The 16,325-nt window shown below is 45.0% G+C and overlaps 1 long non-coding RNA gene across 1 annotated transcript; it reads left to right on the forward strand.

Moving 5' to 3' along the window:
* The first annotated feature begins 6,888 nt into the window (after nt 1–6,888).
* LOC114015244 (uncharacterized) lies at nt 6,889–16,199 on the forward strand. Its single transcript, XR_003559055.1, has 2 exons — nt 6,889–7,287; nt 13,905–16,199. It is a non-coding gene; the product is annotated as an uncharacterized LOC114015244 (long non-coding RNA).
* Nucleotides 16,200–16,325: the final 126 nt, after the last annotated feature.

Genomic DNA, 16,325 nt, shown 5'->3' on the forward strand with positions numbered 1-16,325 from the left:
GCCAAACCCCAAGGTATTGATGCAGCTGTAGCTTGGGTGCTTGTTCTTACTCTTGGATTTTGTACTGTGAAAAACTAAAGAAAGAGCTTTTCCTGTTCTTTGTAAGAACATCTCTGAAGTAGATTATTATTTTTTTTTTTTTACTACTTGTCTGTTTTTTCTGTGAATCTATTCTGAACCACCTGACAGGTGTCGGAAGCTTCTTGGCACATCTGCATTTTTGAGAGCACATATCTGCCACACACAAGATGATGATAGTGACTCAAAAGGCTTGTTTGTGTGAAGGAACGTTGAGCACCTGAACTTACTGATGGTTCTTACCTCTTAGAATCACTTTCACATGGCTGAACTACTCGTCGAGGAGTCGCGGGTAATTTATGGTGTGTAGCAGTTAGTGCAGCGAGACTTCCTCTGGACCTGCGGGGATGAGGGTTTCCTACTGATTTTTACTGCTTTGGCTGCTTCCCAAATTCAAGAAGGAAATGAAGATGACCAGCTATGTAAGTTTAGCTGCAATATTGTGGCTTCCTGTCTGTAGGGATTAAAGCACTGTGGACTGTAATAAACCATGAAATACAGTAAATAGCAACTAAGTAACTGTACCTGAGGTAGACTTGCTTGAAGATGCTGCAGTCAGCCCACATGAACAGTGCCTTTAAAATGTCAAGCACAGCCCTCATGCTTTGGACACAAAACTCGTGTAGTCCAAGTACAAGGAATTTTTAGCAACTTGAGCTTGTTTTGCAGGCACAGAATAGAGCACAGACATGCAGTTGTACTGTTTTCTGCTCCTGTCTCCTACTTCTGGTGCTGGTTAGCAAGCCTGGCAGGAGGATGTGTCTCCTCATGTAAGGACAGAACAGAAATTTCTCAGCTCAAAAGAGGCAGGGAAGAGGTGGAGCATTATCAGGGACCGATGCTTATTCCTCTAGTGGAATAGATTTATTTTGTGCTACCTTTCTTGTGGTTCTGCATTTTTAGTGTAGGTGATTTTCAACAGGAAAAGCAAATCCAGAACCTTTTGTGAAACAATTTGTATGTCTTCAGTATTCCAAGACACTTTCAAACTGCTGCATCTGCTCACTTTTGGAAGCTTTTCTTCTTAAAAAGAGATGTAGCAGACTCCTAAATCCCATGGTATGAGACCATGTATGATTATGTGGTTTGAGATGTGTGTTCACTTTCATTTTTAAGATAAACTGAGACTTTTGTTTTCTGCTGAGTTAAAAGTCACTGAGAGTTAGAATTATTTTCCTTCTGAGATGCATTTGCCTATTAGTCTATAACAAAAATTAAATGCTCGATCCGATCTTGTGTCCCAATTTGTTTCTTCAGAGTTTTCCTGAGATAGAATCTGGGATATTTCTGAAGAATTTAACATTAAAATGGTGGGTTTAAATGCTCACTTCTGCTGTCACTCTTGTGGTTATGTCACAGCTATATTATGTATATGTCTTCCTCTTTTTTTGTTTTTTTCTTCTTTTTTTTTTTCCTCTGCCCAGTAGGTTTTTGCCCATGTAAGGTAAATATTTTCAACTGTGAACAGCTAAGTCAAGGGGTCAGGCTGTTAACTACAATTCAGGAGTATAACTAAAGTAGCTGCTAGTGCAAAGTGTGTAAATCAAAGGTAATTGTTTTTAGCAGAGTCTGCGGTTCTGACAGGAGCAGTATCAGGTCCAGCTTTTCAAAATTACCTCATGAGGAGTTTGTCACTACGGTACCAGGCTGAGGCGTTGGGTAAGCCTGCTGTTTGGGACTGATGTTGATTAGCAAAGCTAGACCCAGGAGAAAATACTTGTGTGTACCTGATCTACTTAGAAACCTTACCAGCTGAAAGAAAGTTTGCTGACTGTATCTGCTCTGAAACAACCTGTTCTTCCTCAGCTTCTCTTTTAACTAGCCACCTGCGTGCTCTGTACAGCACCAGGCACGGATCTAGGGCTCCTTCTGTGGTACTTGCAGAACATTAAAATGTTAACAGTCAAAGATTTAGGTTTTGATGTAATTCAGCTGCTAAACCTTTCATTGATGGATTCTCTGAAATATCTTAACTTTTTGGGGGTGTATTAACCTACATGCTTTAAAAGGGAAAACCCATGCTCTGAAGCAAATGGCACAGTGGTGCTGTGACCAAGTGGCAAAACTGGAACTGAAACTAATTGGGAGGACAATGGGAAAAGAAACCCAACCTGTGGCGATGACTAAGATGATGCAGGAGCTTCTTACAGAGTCCTCCTGTCACCCAGATAATTTCCACTAGTCAGATGATCTGGCTGGTGCTTATCTTCCCCTTGTTTCTGGTAGAGGTGAGGTTTGTATGATTATGTTTTCAGTCATTTCTCTCCTCCTTTTCCTTCCCACTGTTCTTAAATTTCACAGTGGATTTCAGCCAAATTCAGTCTGAGGGGCTGCAGCGTGAGCGCACGATTTATCTGCTCTGCTTGGCTGGCTGCCTGATAAATACAGACGTTCCCTTTCCCACCTGCCAGTTTAGGGACCTGAGAAGGGATAGAACATGCTGGAGGTGGGAGGAGGAAGGAAAAATGTTGAAGATGGCTGTAAAAGACCTGGAAGCATTAGGTGCCGGCTGGTGGCTGAGATGGGACAGTATCTGCATCATGTCAGTGTGAAGGAACAGGGATCTAGGAAACTGGTCTCTTGGCAGCCAGACTTCGTTACTTCTGCTGCTCACGGAGCTATGATTATTAGTCTGGGGAGTTGTGGCACTCTAAACTCACACAAGGGTTCACCGAGACAGCGATTAGATGTGTCTTGCCTGCTCTAGAGAATCCACACACCCCAGAAGTGCATGTCTGGTTGCTTCAACAGCTGAAGTCCTTGGCTAATCCTCGGTGTCACACAGGTGACTGGATTCTTCTGTTTGCAGTTAGTTGCCATCTAGATGCCATGCTTGTGTAAATGCGCTTGTGCTTAGGAGATCTGCCTTCACAGCAGCGATAGCCTTTCTCTTTGGTGTCCCTTTCTCCTTATCCCTTCTGCATTTTCTCTTCCACTCCTCCACTGCCATCTCCCTTGCAGATCTGCTTACAGAAGCTGTGTAGGCTGAACAAGCAACACCCTGCACAGTACAGACGGTTGTCTTGTACTCCTCTTGCTGACACACCTACCAGCAAACGCACCTTCCAGTGCACAGGCATATAGGAAGGCAAACATCTATGTTACACTTACCTTTTTAAACTGTATGTGCAGAAGGTTTTATGTCAAGAAGACTAGAGGGCAAAAACATCTGTGAACACCACCACAAGCACCACTGAACTGTTCAGGGTCAATTCAGAAGCCTTATAATGCCCGACAAATGAATGAACAGGTTTTATACTATGGACAATTTGTCATCCAGTCATTATTTCACCTAACCTAGTCAGAAAAAAATTCCTTTTGGAAAAAAGAATCCTGGTGAAGTATTTATAAAGAACAGCTTTCAAGCAGAACTTGCAGGGCAATTTTTTGTTTCCAGTTATTTGATGAAAACCCAAGTTATTCTGAGAAACTAAGAACCATTCCACATGAAAGACTTCATTTAAAAAAAAATAGTCCATCCTTTTGTTTCAAAAAATGTTACTGGTCTATTGGCAACCAGCTCTAAATCCTATAACAGTCTGAGGGCACCTGTCTTCAGGTGAGGTGATGAACTTCAATTGTGCTGCTGCTGAAGCTCAAAAGGAAAAGCTGTTAAAAGTTAGGGCTCTTAGAGAAAGCCAGCGGAGGAAGAAGTTGTGTCTAAAGTGAAAAAGGCCAGAATTACTGCCGGTCTTACAGGGATCCACCTCTTTCCCTGGCCACCTTTGGTCCTGTCACCTGCCTTCAGGCTGTGCCTTAGTGGCATTCTGGAGATCACATTTATATGCTGAGGTGCAAAAACTTTTTTTTTCTCATTTCTGCAGTCCACAGTGGGAAAAATGATTATTTTTTTTCCCCCTCTCCTTTCTGTTGAGGACAAAAAGAGGAGGAGAGGAAAGAAGTCAGTAACATCATGTGTTCTTGAATTACCATTACTATCCATGCAAAATAATGCCTCTGGCTGCCTCTAGCATTCTGGAGGACTTTTGAAGGAAGATAAAAGTCAGATCTTCATATTTTATTTTCAGCTGCTCAGAAAAATTGATTGGCTAGTAGATTAATTTTTTTTCCCCTGTTATGCTCCCAGTGGCAGAAATGCTATTTGATTAATTTTTTGCATGGACATCAGTTAATCATCACAGTAAACTAGATTCCTCTGTGGGCTTTCTGTCCTCCTCAAATATATTCCAGGCAGTATGCTTTTCACTGTTTTAAAAGTCAGGCAATTCCCGAGATCAGTGATTTAAAAAAAAAAAAAAAAAAAAAAAGTCAACGCTCTGTAGCAGACCTGTTTGTTGTTCCAAGGTCATTAATACTGTATATGTTTGGCTATTTCTTATACACCTTTCTCAATCTGAACCTCCCCTGGCGCAATGTGAAGCCTTTCCTCTTGTCCCATCGCTTGTGATCTGGGAGAAGAGACCGGCCCCCATGTGCCTACAACCCCCTCTCAGGCAGCTGTGGGAGCAATAAGGTCCCCCCGAGCCTCCTCCTCTCCAGGCTGAACACCCCGGTTCCCTCAGCTGCCCCTGCCAAGACTTGTGCTCCAGACCCCTCACCACCTTTGCTGCCCTTTGAACACGCTCCAGCACTTCTATGATTCTAAGAGCTCAAAAATAATAGTTTCAGTATCATCTGGTGAAAGGCAAGAAGCTTTATTTTTTTGTTTCCACTATGCACTGATTTCAATATTCATCATTAGCATCCTCAGCTATTAAAGAAAAAAGGAAAAACACCTGGATGATATGTTCTGGTTTTGGTGTAACTACCATCAAAGGTTCAGTGAGTGAGCAATTTTTTTTTTTTAACAGGTATTTTGAACAAACCAGCTTCAAATCCATCTTTGGAGTCCATCAACTTTTTCTGGTCCTTTCAAGTAAAGGTGTTATAAAAGTTCTGGTTTACTGTTCGTCCTTAGATTGGAGGTGGTAAAAATGAAAATAGTTAAAATAATTAAAAACCAAAACTTCAATTTAAAACATTTTGTTCAAAATTGGCTATTGTATCTTTGAAGCTGTCTTCTTCTGTACCAAATAAAAAAGTCTAGGAGCCCTTTCCTTATTAATTGTCTAAGTTGTTAGAAGATTGTACAAATCTGGGAAAACTGAGTAGGACAGAGGTCTTCACTCTTTAGAGTAGGCGTGATACAAAATCTGCATCTTGGGGTTGCATACTTTCACTCTTACTCTTTCGTCAATGCTTATGCTAATTACTGAAATGGAGAGAGTTTTCTGTCAGGTGCCCTTTACTGATATGCAAATTTGCCTGTAAACTTGACGGGAACTTGAGAAATGAAAAAGGGGAATTTAATTTCAATTTTTTGGTTCTTCTTAGGCTTTTGCCTCATCGGTCTTGAGCCAACGGAATGGGCATTGTCTGACCTGTTTGGGACCAACTTCCTGATTTAGAAAATCATAAACAAAAAAGCATTGATTCCTGACTTGCTATGCAAGTCATATACTTGCTATGCAAGGTATATTTCCTATACCTACCCCCCAGCTGCATCATCTAGCTTTTGGTAGGGAGCAGATACAAAAAAAGTGACAGTAAGCTTTTGTAAAGTTTTTTGCTTTTTTTACAGTTACTATTATTGTTTACTATGTGTCCATCCTGAATTAGGGCCAGAGGGAGGAGGGTTTGCTGCTGAAAAAGCACTAGCAAGATCTAAGCTTAGATTTACATTTGACAGCAGCTCTTCTAGACTTTATTTTTGCCATATTAAACCTAATAAAATATTATCTTGGCAAGTGGGTGGTGAATAATTGTACCCTAGTGCAAGTGCTTTTGCATCAGAAACTAGTACACAGTAGCGTAAGCAATCATTTACAATTAAATAAAAAAATTCAGAGGACCAAGCTTGCATGTGTGCTGAAAGAAACCCTTTGATGTCAAGTGATCTACTTTTCTCAAGCTAACACCTTTCAGATGCTTTAGCTTCATGCACCACACCGATGCTAATGCAGTGGCTCTGCCACCTCGTGTACCCAACGACAGAGGAAGAACGCTGAGCGGCATCGGGCTGCTTGAAACATTTCTGCAGTAACGGCTTTACAGCTTGCTCGATTTCAGAGTATGTTATAAAAAATTCATATCTGCTGAAGTTCATTTATTTTCTCATCCACTTCTGTGCTCGCATCCTGTGAAAGCCCAGGGTTTGCCTCTAGTCTTTGCTCCACCTGACAGGTGTCATCTTATCTTGGTTTTTAGCTGTTACAGGCTGGCCCCAGGGGTTTGGGCTGCGAGGTTCTCCTTCCTGAGCCGTGGGTTTGGGCTGCGAGGTTCTCCTTCCCGAGCCGCGGGTGGCTGTGAGCAGAGATACTGCTCCTTGGTTGCTTGTGTGCCGAGAACAGCCTTGTATCTGTATGGAAAGCTGAAAAGCTCTAGATAGCCTTGCGTGAAAAAGTTTGTGGCAGTGCAAGTAGAACATTATTCCCTTTATTTTAGAGCTCATGTCCACGTATTCTTTCTCTTTGAAGCCTGAAATACAGATAATGCACGTGTCCAGCCTCCCGTCCCTCAGCCTTTGAAGTTCTAGGAGAAGCAATAATAATAAAAAGTAAATAGAAAACAGAGCAAAGACTGAAGATGAGGGGAAGGAAAAAAACCTCATGACTTCTACTCTGAAGTCCGCATTTTGATATTACGTGTTGCGAGAGGCCCTAGAAATGTCTTTCCTTATCTCTGCCTTGTGCTTGCATCCCAGATCAATGTAAACCAGACTTTCTCTTCACAGAGGATGAGTTATTATCGCTCGCAGCCTCACACGGCTGTTCCCAAGATGGGAAACCTTGGGGCAATGTGTATGAGTAGCTTTTGTTTGCTTGTGTTTCCATTTGACGGGACTGAAAATTTTAGGTGCCAGTGCCTTCACGCTTGCAATAACCGTTACGATAGCGGCTTTTTGTTCCCTGCTGCAGAGGGGCAGCTCTCACTGAGAACAGAGAGGTAGTATCTCCTCCTCTGTCCTTAGCGCTTCAGCTCCTAGACAGAAATTAACCCCCTCGCTGTAACGAGCAGACTGGCAAGGTGGTGGGCCCTTCTGAAAGGTCATAGCTCTTCCTGGCTTTTCACAATCCAAGGGCTGGGATAATGGGAAACCCCCTCCATGCTCCGTGTGAAGGGACGACCTGTTTCTGTTTCAGCTGGAGTAAATCACAGACGGGCAGTTTCGGACTGTGTGCTTCTCTCGGTGTGTGCTGGCTTGTACAGGTAAGGTTAGTTGCTTTTTTTCAGCAGCTTCCCCACACCTGGTGAGGGAAATATTTGCCACCAGGTTGTGCACCGTGGCAGCCCCTGGGGCAGCAGGCATTTCTCACTTTCCGTGTCTGTGCAGCAGCTGCGGGACGAAGCGGTTTCTGTGAGTGTAAAGGCACTAGGGCGAGCAGGAGTGCTGCCCTCCTCCCTTCGGTCAGTCGCGTGTGCCCTTGCGTTTGACAACTGTGAATTTTTATTCTACTGGGGGGAAAAAAAGCCCTCCTTCATAGCAAAACCGAATGGCACAAAAGAAAACGATAGGCTAATTGAATGAACTCGAGGAAAGGTGCTCGCCGGTCTCTGCCTTTCTCTTGCCAAGAGCTGCGGTGCCCGTCAGCCTAAATGGGCTGCTAAAGCTGCGTCCTGGGAGAAACTTTGCTTTCGAGTCCCCTGTCCACAGCTTTGAAGGTTGTAAAGGCACCGTGATACGGAGCTGTGACAGCTCCGTTTAGCATTGCTGTCCCTAGCACTTTAAAATGGGTTATTTTCTTTGGGCCATCTGATCAGGTTAACTGGGCAATGAGGTGCTGCTGGTTCACCATCGTTTAAAATAAGCTCTGTACCATAAATGCTTTCTTGTTGTTCTCAAAATCGGTTTCCATGGTAACTCACTGGAACAATCTTTTTGTTGATGAAAAGGGGAAAATTGTTTCCTTTTTAGGAATCATCTGCTCAGCCTAGTAAAATTTCCTTTTTACTTGAACCTTATTCACCTCTAGGCAATCAGGACTCTTGTCTCCATTCACCTCCACCAAGTGTCCCCTGGGTGTCACCGCCCCCCAGTCTCCCTCTTCCACTCCTTTCTGCCTTCTGAGTTGAAATTGGTACCTTCCGCTAAAGGGATAAAAATCTGGGAGGTTTATGCTGCAGAATTCCTTGGTGTGTGGCTTCTGTCTTACCTTTTGGCTAAAGCTTTCGGAATCACCCCCGGTTTTTATCAGAACAGAATGTGCTGGAGCACTCTGCAGCGGGTCTGGGAGGCAGCGTTGTGCAAGATGGGGCAGGATATTGTGCCTGTGGCCTTCCCCTCGTTGCTACTGTCTCCTTCCATCACAGCCCCAGGACACGTTGCAGCCTGAGCACTTGATGCCAGGGCAGAGCACGGTGATCTGCTGTACGCTGCCAAGCTTCTCTCGAGGAAAACTTCTGATTTTCCTCGATTAGTCACGCAGAGGATCTCTGCGAGCAAGCCTCAAACACTGTGTGTTTTGTAACGTCTTGCTGCAGAAACAGCTGTCTGGTGTCAAAATGAGACGCGAGGTGCAGCTTTAGCCCGCTGTGGAGAAAAGTAGCACTCTCCGCAGCATCAGAAGGTTTCCAGACTAAAGAGGTTTTGTTGAAAAATGTGATTCTGTCAAACACAACTTAAAGCGTGGTTGTATCGCAGCCTAGCCTCTGGAAGGGACCAGCCCGAGCAGATCTTTTCATGAGCATCATAAACACTATCGCTACATTTTTTTCTTTGAATGAATTATTTTTTTACTTTTACCTGTGAACTAAGGAAAAGACCTTGCTCTACGGTGCAATTTCTGCAACTGAACCTTTGCTGGCATGCTTTAAGCACAATACAGTCTCTTTTGCTCCTGGCCCCTCAGCAGGTTATTGAATGTTTTCCAGCATCTGCCTCAACGTTCCCAGAGGTTCAGAGTACGGCTCTGCTAAACGCCGTGCAAGGCACTTGTGAAGCTGTGTCTCTTCAGAGCCTTTTAGGAGACCACTAAAAATCTGCCTGAGTTAGTCTTAAGTTTCTTCCCTAGGGTGGCTAGATAAATTCAAGTAAGCAAGGGAGATTTTGTGAGGCTTTTTTCACTTCATCTTTCTGTTGTCAAAGGCAGCAGGATTGTAAATCATCCTTTACTGCAGGGGCAATGGAGCCTGGTTCTGGATACAGCAGGAATATGCAAACTAGATGGAAGTCATTTTGCTTACTGCTGTCTTCAGAGCCCAAAATACCTCAGAGAGAATCTTGGTTCTCACAGAAACCAGCAGTAAAGCAGGTTTTTTTTTAATATTTTTTTTTTCTGAATAACTGGTTTTGGAATAGACAGAAGTCTCATGTCCTGTCAGTTTGAGACTCAGTTCTCATCAGCTTTCAGTGCTTTTGAAGGATGGATGCATTATGTTCAACTCCTTCGGTGCTTTTGAAGGGTGGATGCGTTACGTTCAACTCCTTAAAACAGAAATTGAAACAAACAAAGTTTCATGTTTAGTCCATTATGCTTTTCCCCCTTGTTTTCTTGTTTGGAATGGGAGAGCTTCCCAGGAAAGTTAGAGGTGAGTTTGCACTCTTCTTCCATGAGGAAGTTGCATCAAACATCCTGTTTTCTTTTCACATGTTGGTCATGCTAAATAGAATAAAAAGTCTTCTGAATTTTTCCCAAATGGATGGAATTGAAATGCTTAAATTTGTATAAAGCAAGAAAAGATAGCCTGGCTCACTTGCTGAAGATGCATGAGTTGGCATAAAACCTAGGTGTGTCCCTTCGTAGGTTAAGAGTTATGGTATGTCTGTGCAAACGCTTGCAAAGGTTTGGTAGGATCATGAATCCTGTGGAATACAAGATTCTGGTTACTTGCACAAATAACTGATCTTTTAGAAATATCAGCCTGTCCTCCTTGCTATTGTACATCATATTAAAATATAAATATAATTCTAGAATATTTTCTCCTATGACATTTTTTACTTTTCATTTTCATGTGTTTTCTGTTGGCAAGATGACTACTTAATGATGCATTTAATTGGTTTTGATCATCCATAATTGTATGGCCACAGATAAATCTAAATAGTGGGGTACCAATTCAGAAGTTTGCACTGAGTAGTGATCTACTTTATATGCTTGATTAAGAGAAAATAAAATATTATGCCAACAGACAATATAATTCCTTTACGCAGTATTTCTAGCTTGAGTGGTAACATGCTTTTACATCTGTGTGGTTTACCATCCTTTCTCTGTCTGTCTAGTCCTCTAGTTCATGCTCTTCGCATACGGCAATTACCAAATCACCATGTATTTTCAGGCTGAAACTTTCACCCTTTTTTGTTCTAGGAAAAGCAATTATATCCCCCCTCTTGGTGTTTCAAAGAATCATGATAGTGATTAAATTGTCTTTTGAGACTCCTATGTGAACAGTTTCTAGAGCATTCGTAAAAGCGTATTTTACATCAGTTAATGATTCAAAGTGCTTAACCTAATTGTAAACAAGAAAAAAAGCGTTAATGGGTAAGTTGTGGGGTTTTTTTTATTGTATTGATGAATGCGAACATACATGCAAGACTCGCCTGAAGAGTCTGGAGACCAAGAACAAGGTGCCGGGGTCACCCCAAGTGCATGAAGGTGGGACTGCAGTGTCTCGGCCCGAGGGCTGGGGTGATGAACCACCCCTCTGTAGCATGGAGAGCAGGAGGACGGTCTCGTGTTGGCCTTGTGGCATTTGGGCTTCTCCTCAGGTCTGATACTGGGCTTTGGGCAGCTGAATGGTGGACGGAGCCGGCTGCGGGGGCAGGTGATGCCTGTGAGGGGTCCAACCTACCCCATGGTGTTTTATCCTGACCTCTTTTCCTCCAGTACTTAGAAGAAACTGCCAGACTGAGCCACGGCAGTGGTGGTGAGGGCAAGGCAGGTGGCTATTCACCGCCCCGCAGACATCAGCGCGCAGCTCTAAGGAGCCCCCGCCATAGTTCTGGCTACTTTTCCATTGAACTTGCTGCTCAATTTCAGTAACCGATCGGATCTCAAAGTTGGAACAAACCTGAGAGCAACGGGGGGCCCTGAACGTCCCCAGAGGTTCCGCAGCGGGTGCTCCCCTGTGGCGGCGTGTGCGGAGCAGGTGCGGTACCCACCGCAGGCGCTGCAGCCCCTCTGGGACCTGCCACAGCCACACGTGGCACCCATCGGCGCGGCAGGGACTCAGGCTGCTGCAGGAGGCTGACCATTACCAGGCAGCTGCCCTACACCCATCTTTTGCCAACTTCCTCAAAAAAACACTCCAAAATAGCTGTTTAGCTGCAGGGATATACTATATATTTCCTCAGTTAAAAATGAACTGGCTCTTCTGTGACTGTATCCACAACCGGGGTTAAACAGGGCATGTGGTGATCCTTGCCTTTTTACACCTGGGAGTAAGTAGATTGTTAGTGGCACCTAGCGAGTGGGAGACGAGAAGTGGCATTAAACCCAGACCTGGCAAGGAGAAAAATCGAATGGAAAATATGCATTTTTCATGTGCCACTGGGTAAAGTATATAAGGGAGAACAACATTTGCTGTAACCTGATCTCCCTCAGGAATGAAGGAAAAGCTGCCTGCTTGCTCCACTGAGCCAAAAAATAAGAAAACATGTAGGTGCAAGTGTGTAGTCAGCAGCACAAGGAGTAACGCTTCAGAAAGCTGTGAGCAAAGTCGGAGCGTTGAATGTGGAAAAGCTAACAGTTTTACATAGGTTACAAATAACAGGTTGTGTTTCTATTTGTATGATGGTCTTTAAGATCTTAAAGTCTTGGTCCTTCTGCATTTACCCAGCTGCCAGATGCCTTGTTTTGGCAGAATCTAAGGAAACATCGCATGTTGGCCATCTTCTGATGTCTTGCTGCAAACTAAACGGGTTTTGGACGTAAACACGTAATTCATTAGAGGAACCAAAATGTATTTCCTAGAACGGATGCCTTGTTTTCAGAGGTCTACTTATTTAATGCTTTATCAAGCCCTTCAAAGCCACACCGCAGTTGCATTTCGTTTGAGCAGCACCCAGCACATGCGGTAGGTTTGGAGAAGCGACCCTGCGTGGCCTCCAGGCACCTGGCAGAGCACATTTTCGGCACAGCACGCAGAGGATCAGGCACCCAGCTCTCCGGGCTATGGGATCCACACGGCTCCTCATCCAGCCTGTGCTGCCCAGCTGTGAGCGCCGTGCCCCTGGGAACAGCTGGTAAGTGCCACAGCCCCCGGGATGTGCATGTGCATCTCCAGGGAAAGGGCAGAGGTGCTGTGAGGGAGCGCCCTGCGCATCAAAAATGCAGTTCCCTAAGGAACTGAAAGTACCTGCAGTTATTTGGAAGGAGGCTGTACAAATGCCAGTGTCATTTTCAGAACACAATGACAGCAATTACAGTTACAGGGAATTGTAGATGTTCTGTGGAAAGAAATGAACGAGCCTAAAATTGCTTTCTGCAAAATAATAATAATAATAAAAAATCTTCAAAATGTCCAAATCATCTGATTTTTTCTGCAGTGCTTTTCCAGGTAGCATTTAAAAGCAGATGAGAAAGTCATGTAAGTATCTAGGCTGATCCCTGACTACAGGAATAAGAGAAAAAAGTTGCTCTTTCTGCTTTTCCCCTGCCACACGGCAAGGCTTTCCGCAGGGACTGCTCCAGAAATCAAACCGTTTCAAGCAAGGAGGTGATGTGGCTTCTGGCCCCGGGCAAGGTGTTGCCCCCACCTTTCCTCAACTGAGCTGGCTGTGCTGCCGCGGGGCTGTAGGGCATTGCATATGTTTTGTGCTCTGCGGGGAATGCTTGTTGGCAGCTGGGCACCCATGCCTGCCACCCCTGGAAGGTGTGCAGAATACTGCCCCGTATTCACACGTGACATTTGACTTCAGTGGTTGTGGAAGGGGGGCCCTGGAGAGGGCTTCAGTTCCCGGTATGGGCAGGACTGTCACGAGGTACCTCCTGCCTGGGATGGTGCTGCTCTGTGTGATACCGCCACCCAGAAAGGACTGTTGTTGATGCTGTGGGCTGGGCTGGGGTCTCGTCCTTCCTATTGCCATCTCAGGCGAGCTGTACTGCTCTGCCTTAGCCTGCCACCCACCCCCTGCTCCGTGCGCAGCCGGGGCGCAAGGCAGTGCCCCTCCTCGTCCCCCATTACAACCAGCCCCGACATCAGCAACATCAAATGCCAGCGCTTTGGGGTGGTCAGGGCACCTTTGGAATGGTGGTCCTTGTGCTCTGGGACAGATTTATTTTCTCCTTCATAATATCCTGGCTTTTCTTTTCCCGGAAGGATTGGCTCCTCCATTTAGAGATGGAGCCCAAGGTGCTGGGAAAGGGCACTGGGTGACAAACCGGTGGCTGTGGCTGCACTGCTTGGCTGACGATAGGCGAGCCCAGAAGACTGGCTGTGCCCGGCGGCGATGCCCACCCCCTAGCCCTGGCCCAGCAGGCAGCAGCCCTGCCCCACTGCAGACCCCCACGGTGGCTATGCCCCAGCCCCAAGCTGAGCAGCAGCGGGCAGCACCCCGCATCCGCTGAGACTGTAAGGAAATAGATGGCACTGAGGCTGCAGCGTGAAAAATCCCTGGTGCTTCACAAACGGTGCATCACGTTGGTTTTCTAGGTTACCTAAATTCCCCTTCAGTTTTGGATGGAAGTGAAACTCTTACTTGCTGTCGAAAAGGGTGGTGGTGGTGGTGGTGGTGGTGATAATTTTGCATGGCAAAAGGTTTTTCTCAAATGGGTTATTTGATCAAGTAACTGCGACTCGCAGGTTTCCCAGTCACTCCCCTAACCACCCTCTGGCCCGTACCACAAAAGAAGCAAACACGTTGAATTTTTTTTTTTTTTTTTTCCTTACAGGAGAACATCTGTGCCCCATTAACATTGGATCGCAGACTGCAAAGCCAGCTTTGGAGCCAAGCCTGAAGCACGGCTGGGGCAAATCGGTCATTCACTTCTCCGGGAGTTTGGCATTGCTGTTCTCTAGTATTTTATCGGCATATTTATTTTTGTTATAGTAGCACTTCAGGACTTCGAAAATTGTTACAACAGTATTTTACTGTGCTTAAGTAAGCTGCTAACACTAGCGTTTCCAATTTAGATGTAGTTGAAATCTTTCTTACTTTTGTGGTGTGTTTTTTCAATGTTATCAGCGCATCTTCCTCCCTCAAATGCATCTACATGCTGCATCCTTAATGGCTAAGCTTTTTTCTGACATACTGCAATACTTTTCTGACATACTGCAATACTAAACTGATTCTGGTTGCCTTACACCTTTACCAGGCTTAAACACTTGGGGCTAAAATTTCACGTACCCATTATCTGCCTCCAACTGGTTTATTTTCCTTATCTTCAGTTGCAGTGAAAAACAGCTCCACTGGACTGAGGTTAAGTAAAACTACATTTTACCCCTATTAAAACCTTCTACAGCTATTGGAGTTGAAAATTAAACCACAGGGTAACTCTGGCATGGCTCACACCATCTCCTTTTCCGCTCCATCGAGCTTTGCCTGCAGCTGCACCCCAATGAAATACCATGGTCTTATGAACGCGATGCAGCCCACAGGACACAACACGGCTCTCGAAGCGCCACCTTGGCACCAGGGTGCACCCCGCTTTTATTGACAGGCTGTGAAATCCTATTTTACTGGTTTGCTTCTAAACCTACTCAGGCCCAGTGGCTTTTCACAAAGCCAGCGTTTATTGCACCTGTTTGCTACAAACCGTCCTTTCCGTGGGCATCCGATGACCATGGGCACCACATAGCTTTGATCCCTAAGGTGCTATTTTACATGGATCATTCCTATTTTTGTGGGGCTCCCTCTCTCCTCATCATTCTTGCTGGTGGCCGAGGTGGCTGAGAGGCTGCTGCCTCAGGTTGAGCGCTGGGGTTTTTGCTGGGGAAGTCCTGCGAGGTGGGAGCGGGGGCCCAAGGAGGTGAGTGAGCCCCACAGCCCAAGGGAAGTGGCACGGGTAGGGTGGACACTTGTTTCTGGGACTCGGGGGGATGTTCTCTCGCCTTCAGATGTTATTGGTGCAGTTTATCACTGTGGTTATAAAAAAGGCATGCCCTTGCCTAGGAATGGTGACAGGCGGGGTTGCACATTGAAAAATGAGAGCCCTTTGGGAAAGCACGGCTTTACTGATGCCTGGTTTGCAGCTGTTTCCCTCAGCTCGTAGATGGCGTATTTCTGTGTTAAATGCTGCCTTTTGCTCAGCCCAGGGATGTGCAAACCGCTTGCAGCAGCGCAGCACTGCAGGACGGAGGAGTGGCAGAAGCCGGACATCTCCTCATGGTACGGCTGCTACATCGCCACTTGTTTTTATTGGGTGCGCTCCGGGCGTTGCTTTCTTTTATTCATAATAGCTTAGAAACGCACATAGCAATGGCTTAGAAATCATTCCAGAGCAAGAGAGTAAATACGCACGGGTACAAATCTCAAGGGCAGGAAAAAATTTAGGATGCTTTAGTACAGGCATGTCCTTCAGTGACAGGAACTCAAGGCGCACCCCAGATTTTCTGCTCCCCCCTCTTTCCTGCCTAGGTACCGCGGGGCTCTCAGAGCAGCGTGTCATGTTTTCTACATGATGCCATCACTTCAAACCGTGCAGTGAACTCATGGGTTTAGGGAGTCCAGCGTCATTGTCTCTGAAGCTTTCAAAGCTTCGCTTTAGTTTTAAATGCCTCTTTAAGCACAGACAATGCTCCAACAGGCTTGCTGAAACTAAATGAAGCTTATAAAGCTTTGAACACTATTGTGACATGGTAGGTCCCGCAGGAGACTGCAAAATCCTGCTGTGTGCAAGGATCCACCGCGCTTTCAAGTGGATGCACTGTATGTGCTAAAAAATGTAGGCAGAGCAGGGCAAGGAAAGGACAGAGCATGTCAGCATATTTTTTGAATTACCTAGCATTTGATTGATACCGCAATGGTGACATTGCTTTTTAAAACAGAAAAAGTTTACTGTCCTTTCTTCTTTAGCACACAAAGTAGTTTGGGATGTATACGTATATATGTGTGCGTGTGTGTATGTATACTGTTATCTTATTTGAGGTTCCAGAGCAAGTGGTGCTTTTTTAAGAGATCACGTAACCATATTATTTTTTTGTCTTTCATAAGCTGCATTATTAAAATAACTTAACATTGTCCTACATTCCTCAAGTCTTCTGTGTGCTCATATAGATGCTCCTTTCACTGTGCAGATTTTTTCGATGAAAAATGCATGAGGAGGGGGAAAACGAAAAAAAAAACTAGGCCAGGTAGGCACCCTATTTTTCTG

Source organism: Falco cherrug, chromosome 1 (assembly GCF_023634085.1).
Source record: "Falco cherrug isolate bFalChe1 chromosome 1, bFalChe1.pri, whole genome shotgun sequence".
Classification (NCBI taxonomy): domain Eukaryota; kingdom Metazoa; phylum Chordata; class Aves; order Falconiformes; family Falconidae; genus Falco; species Falco cherrug.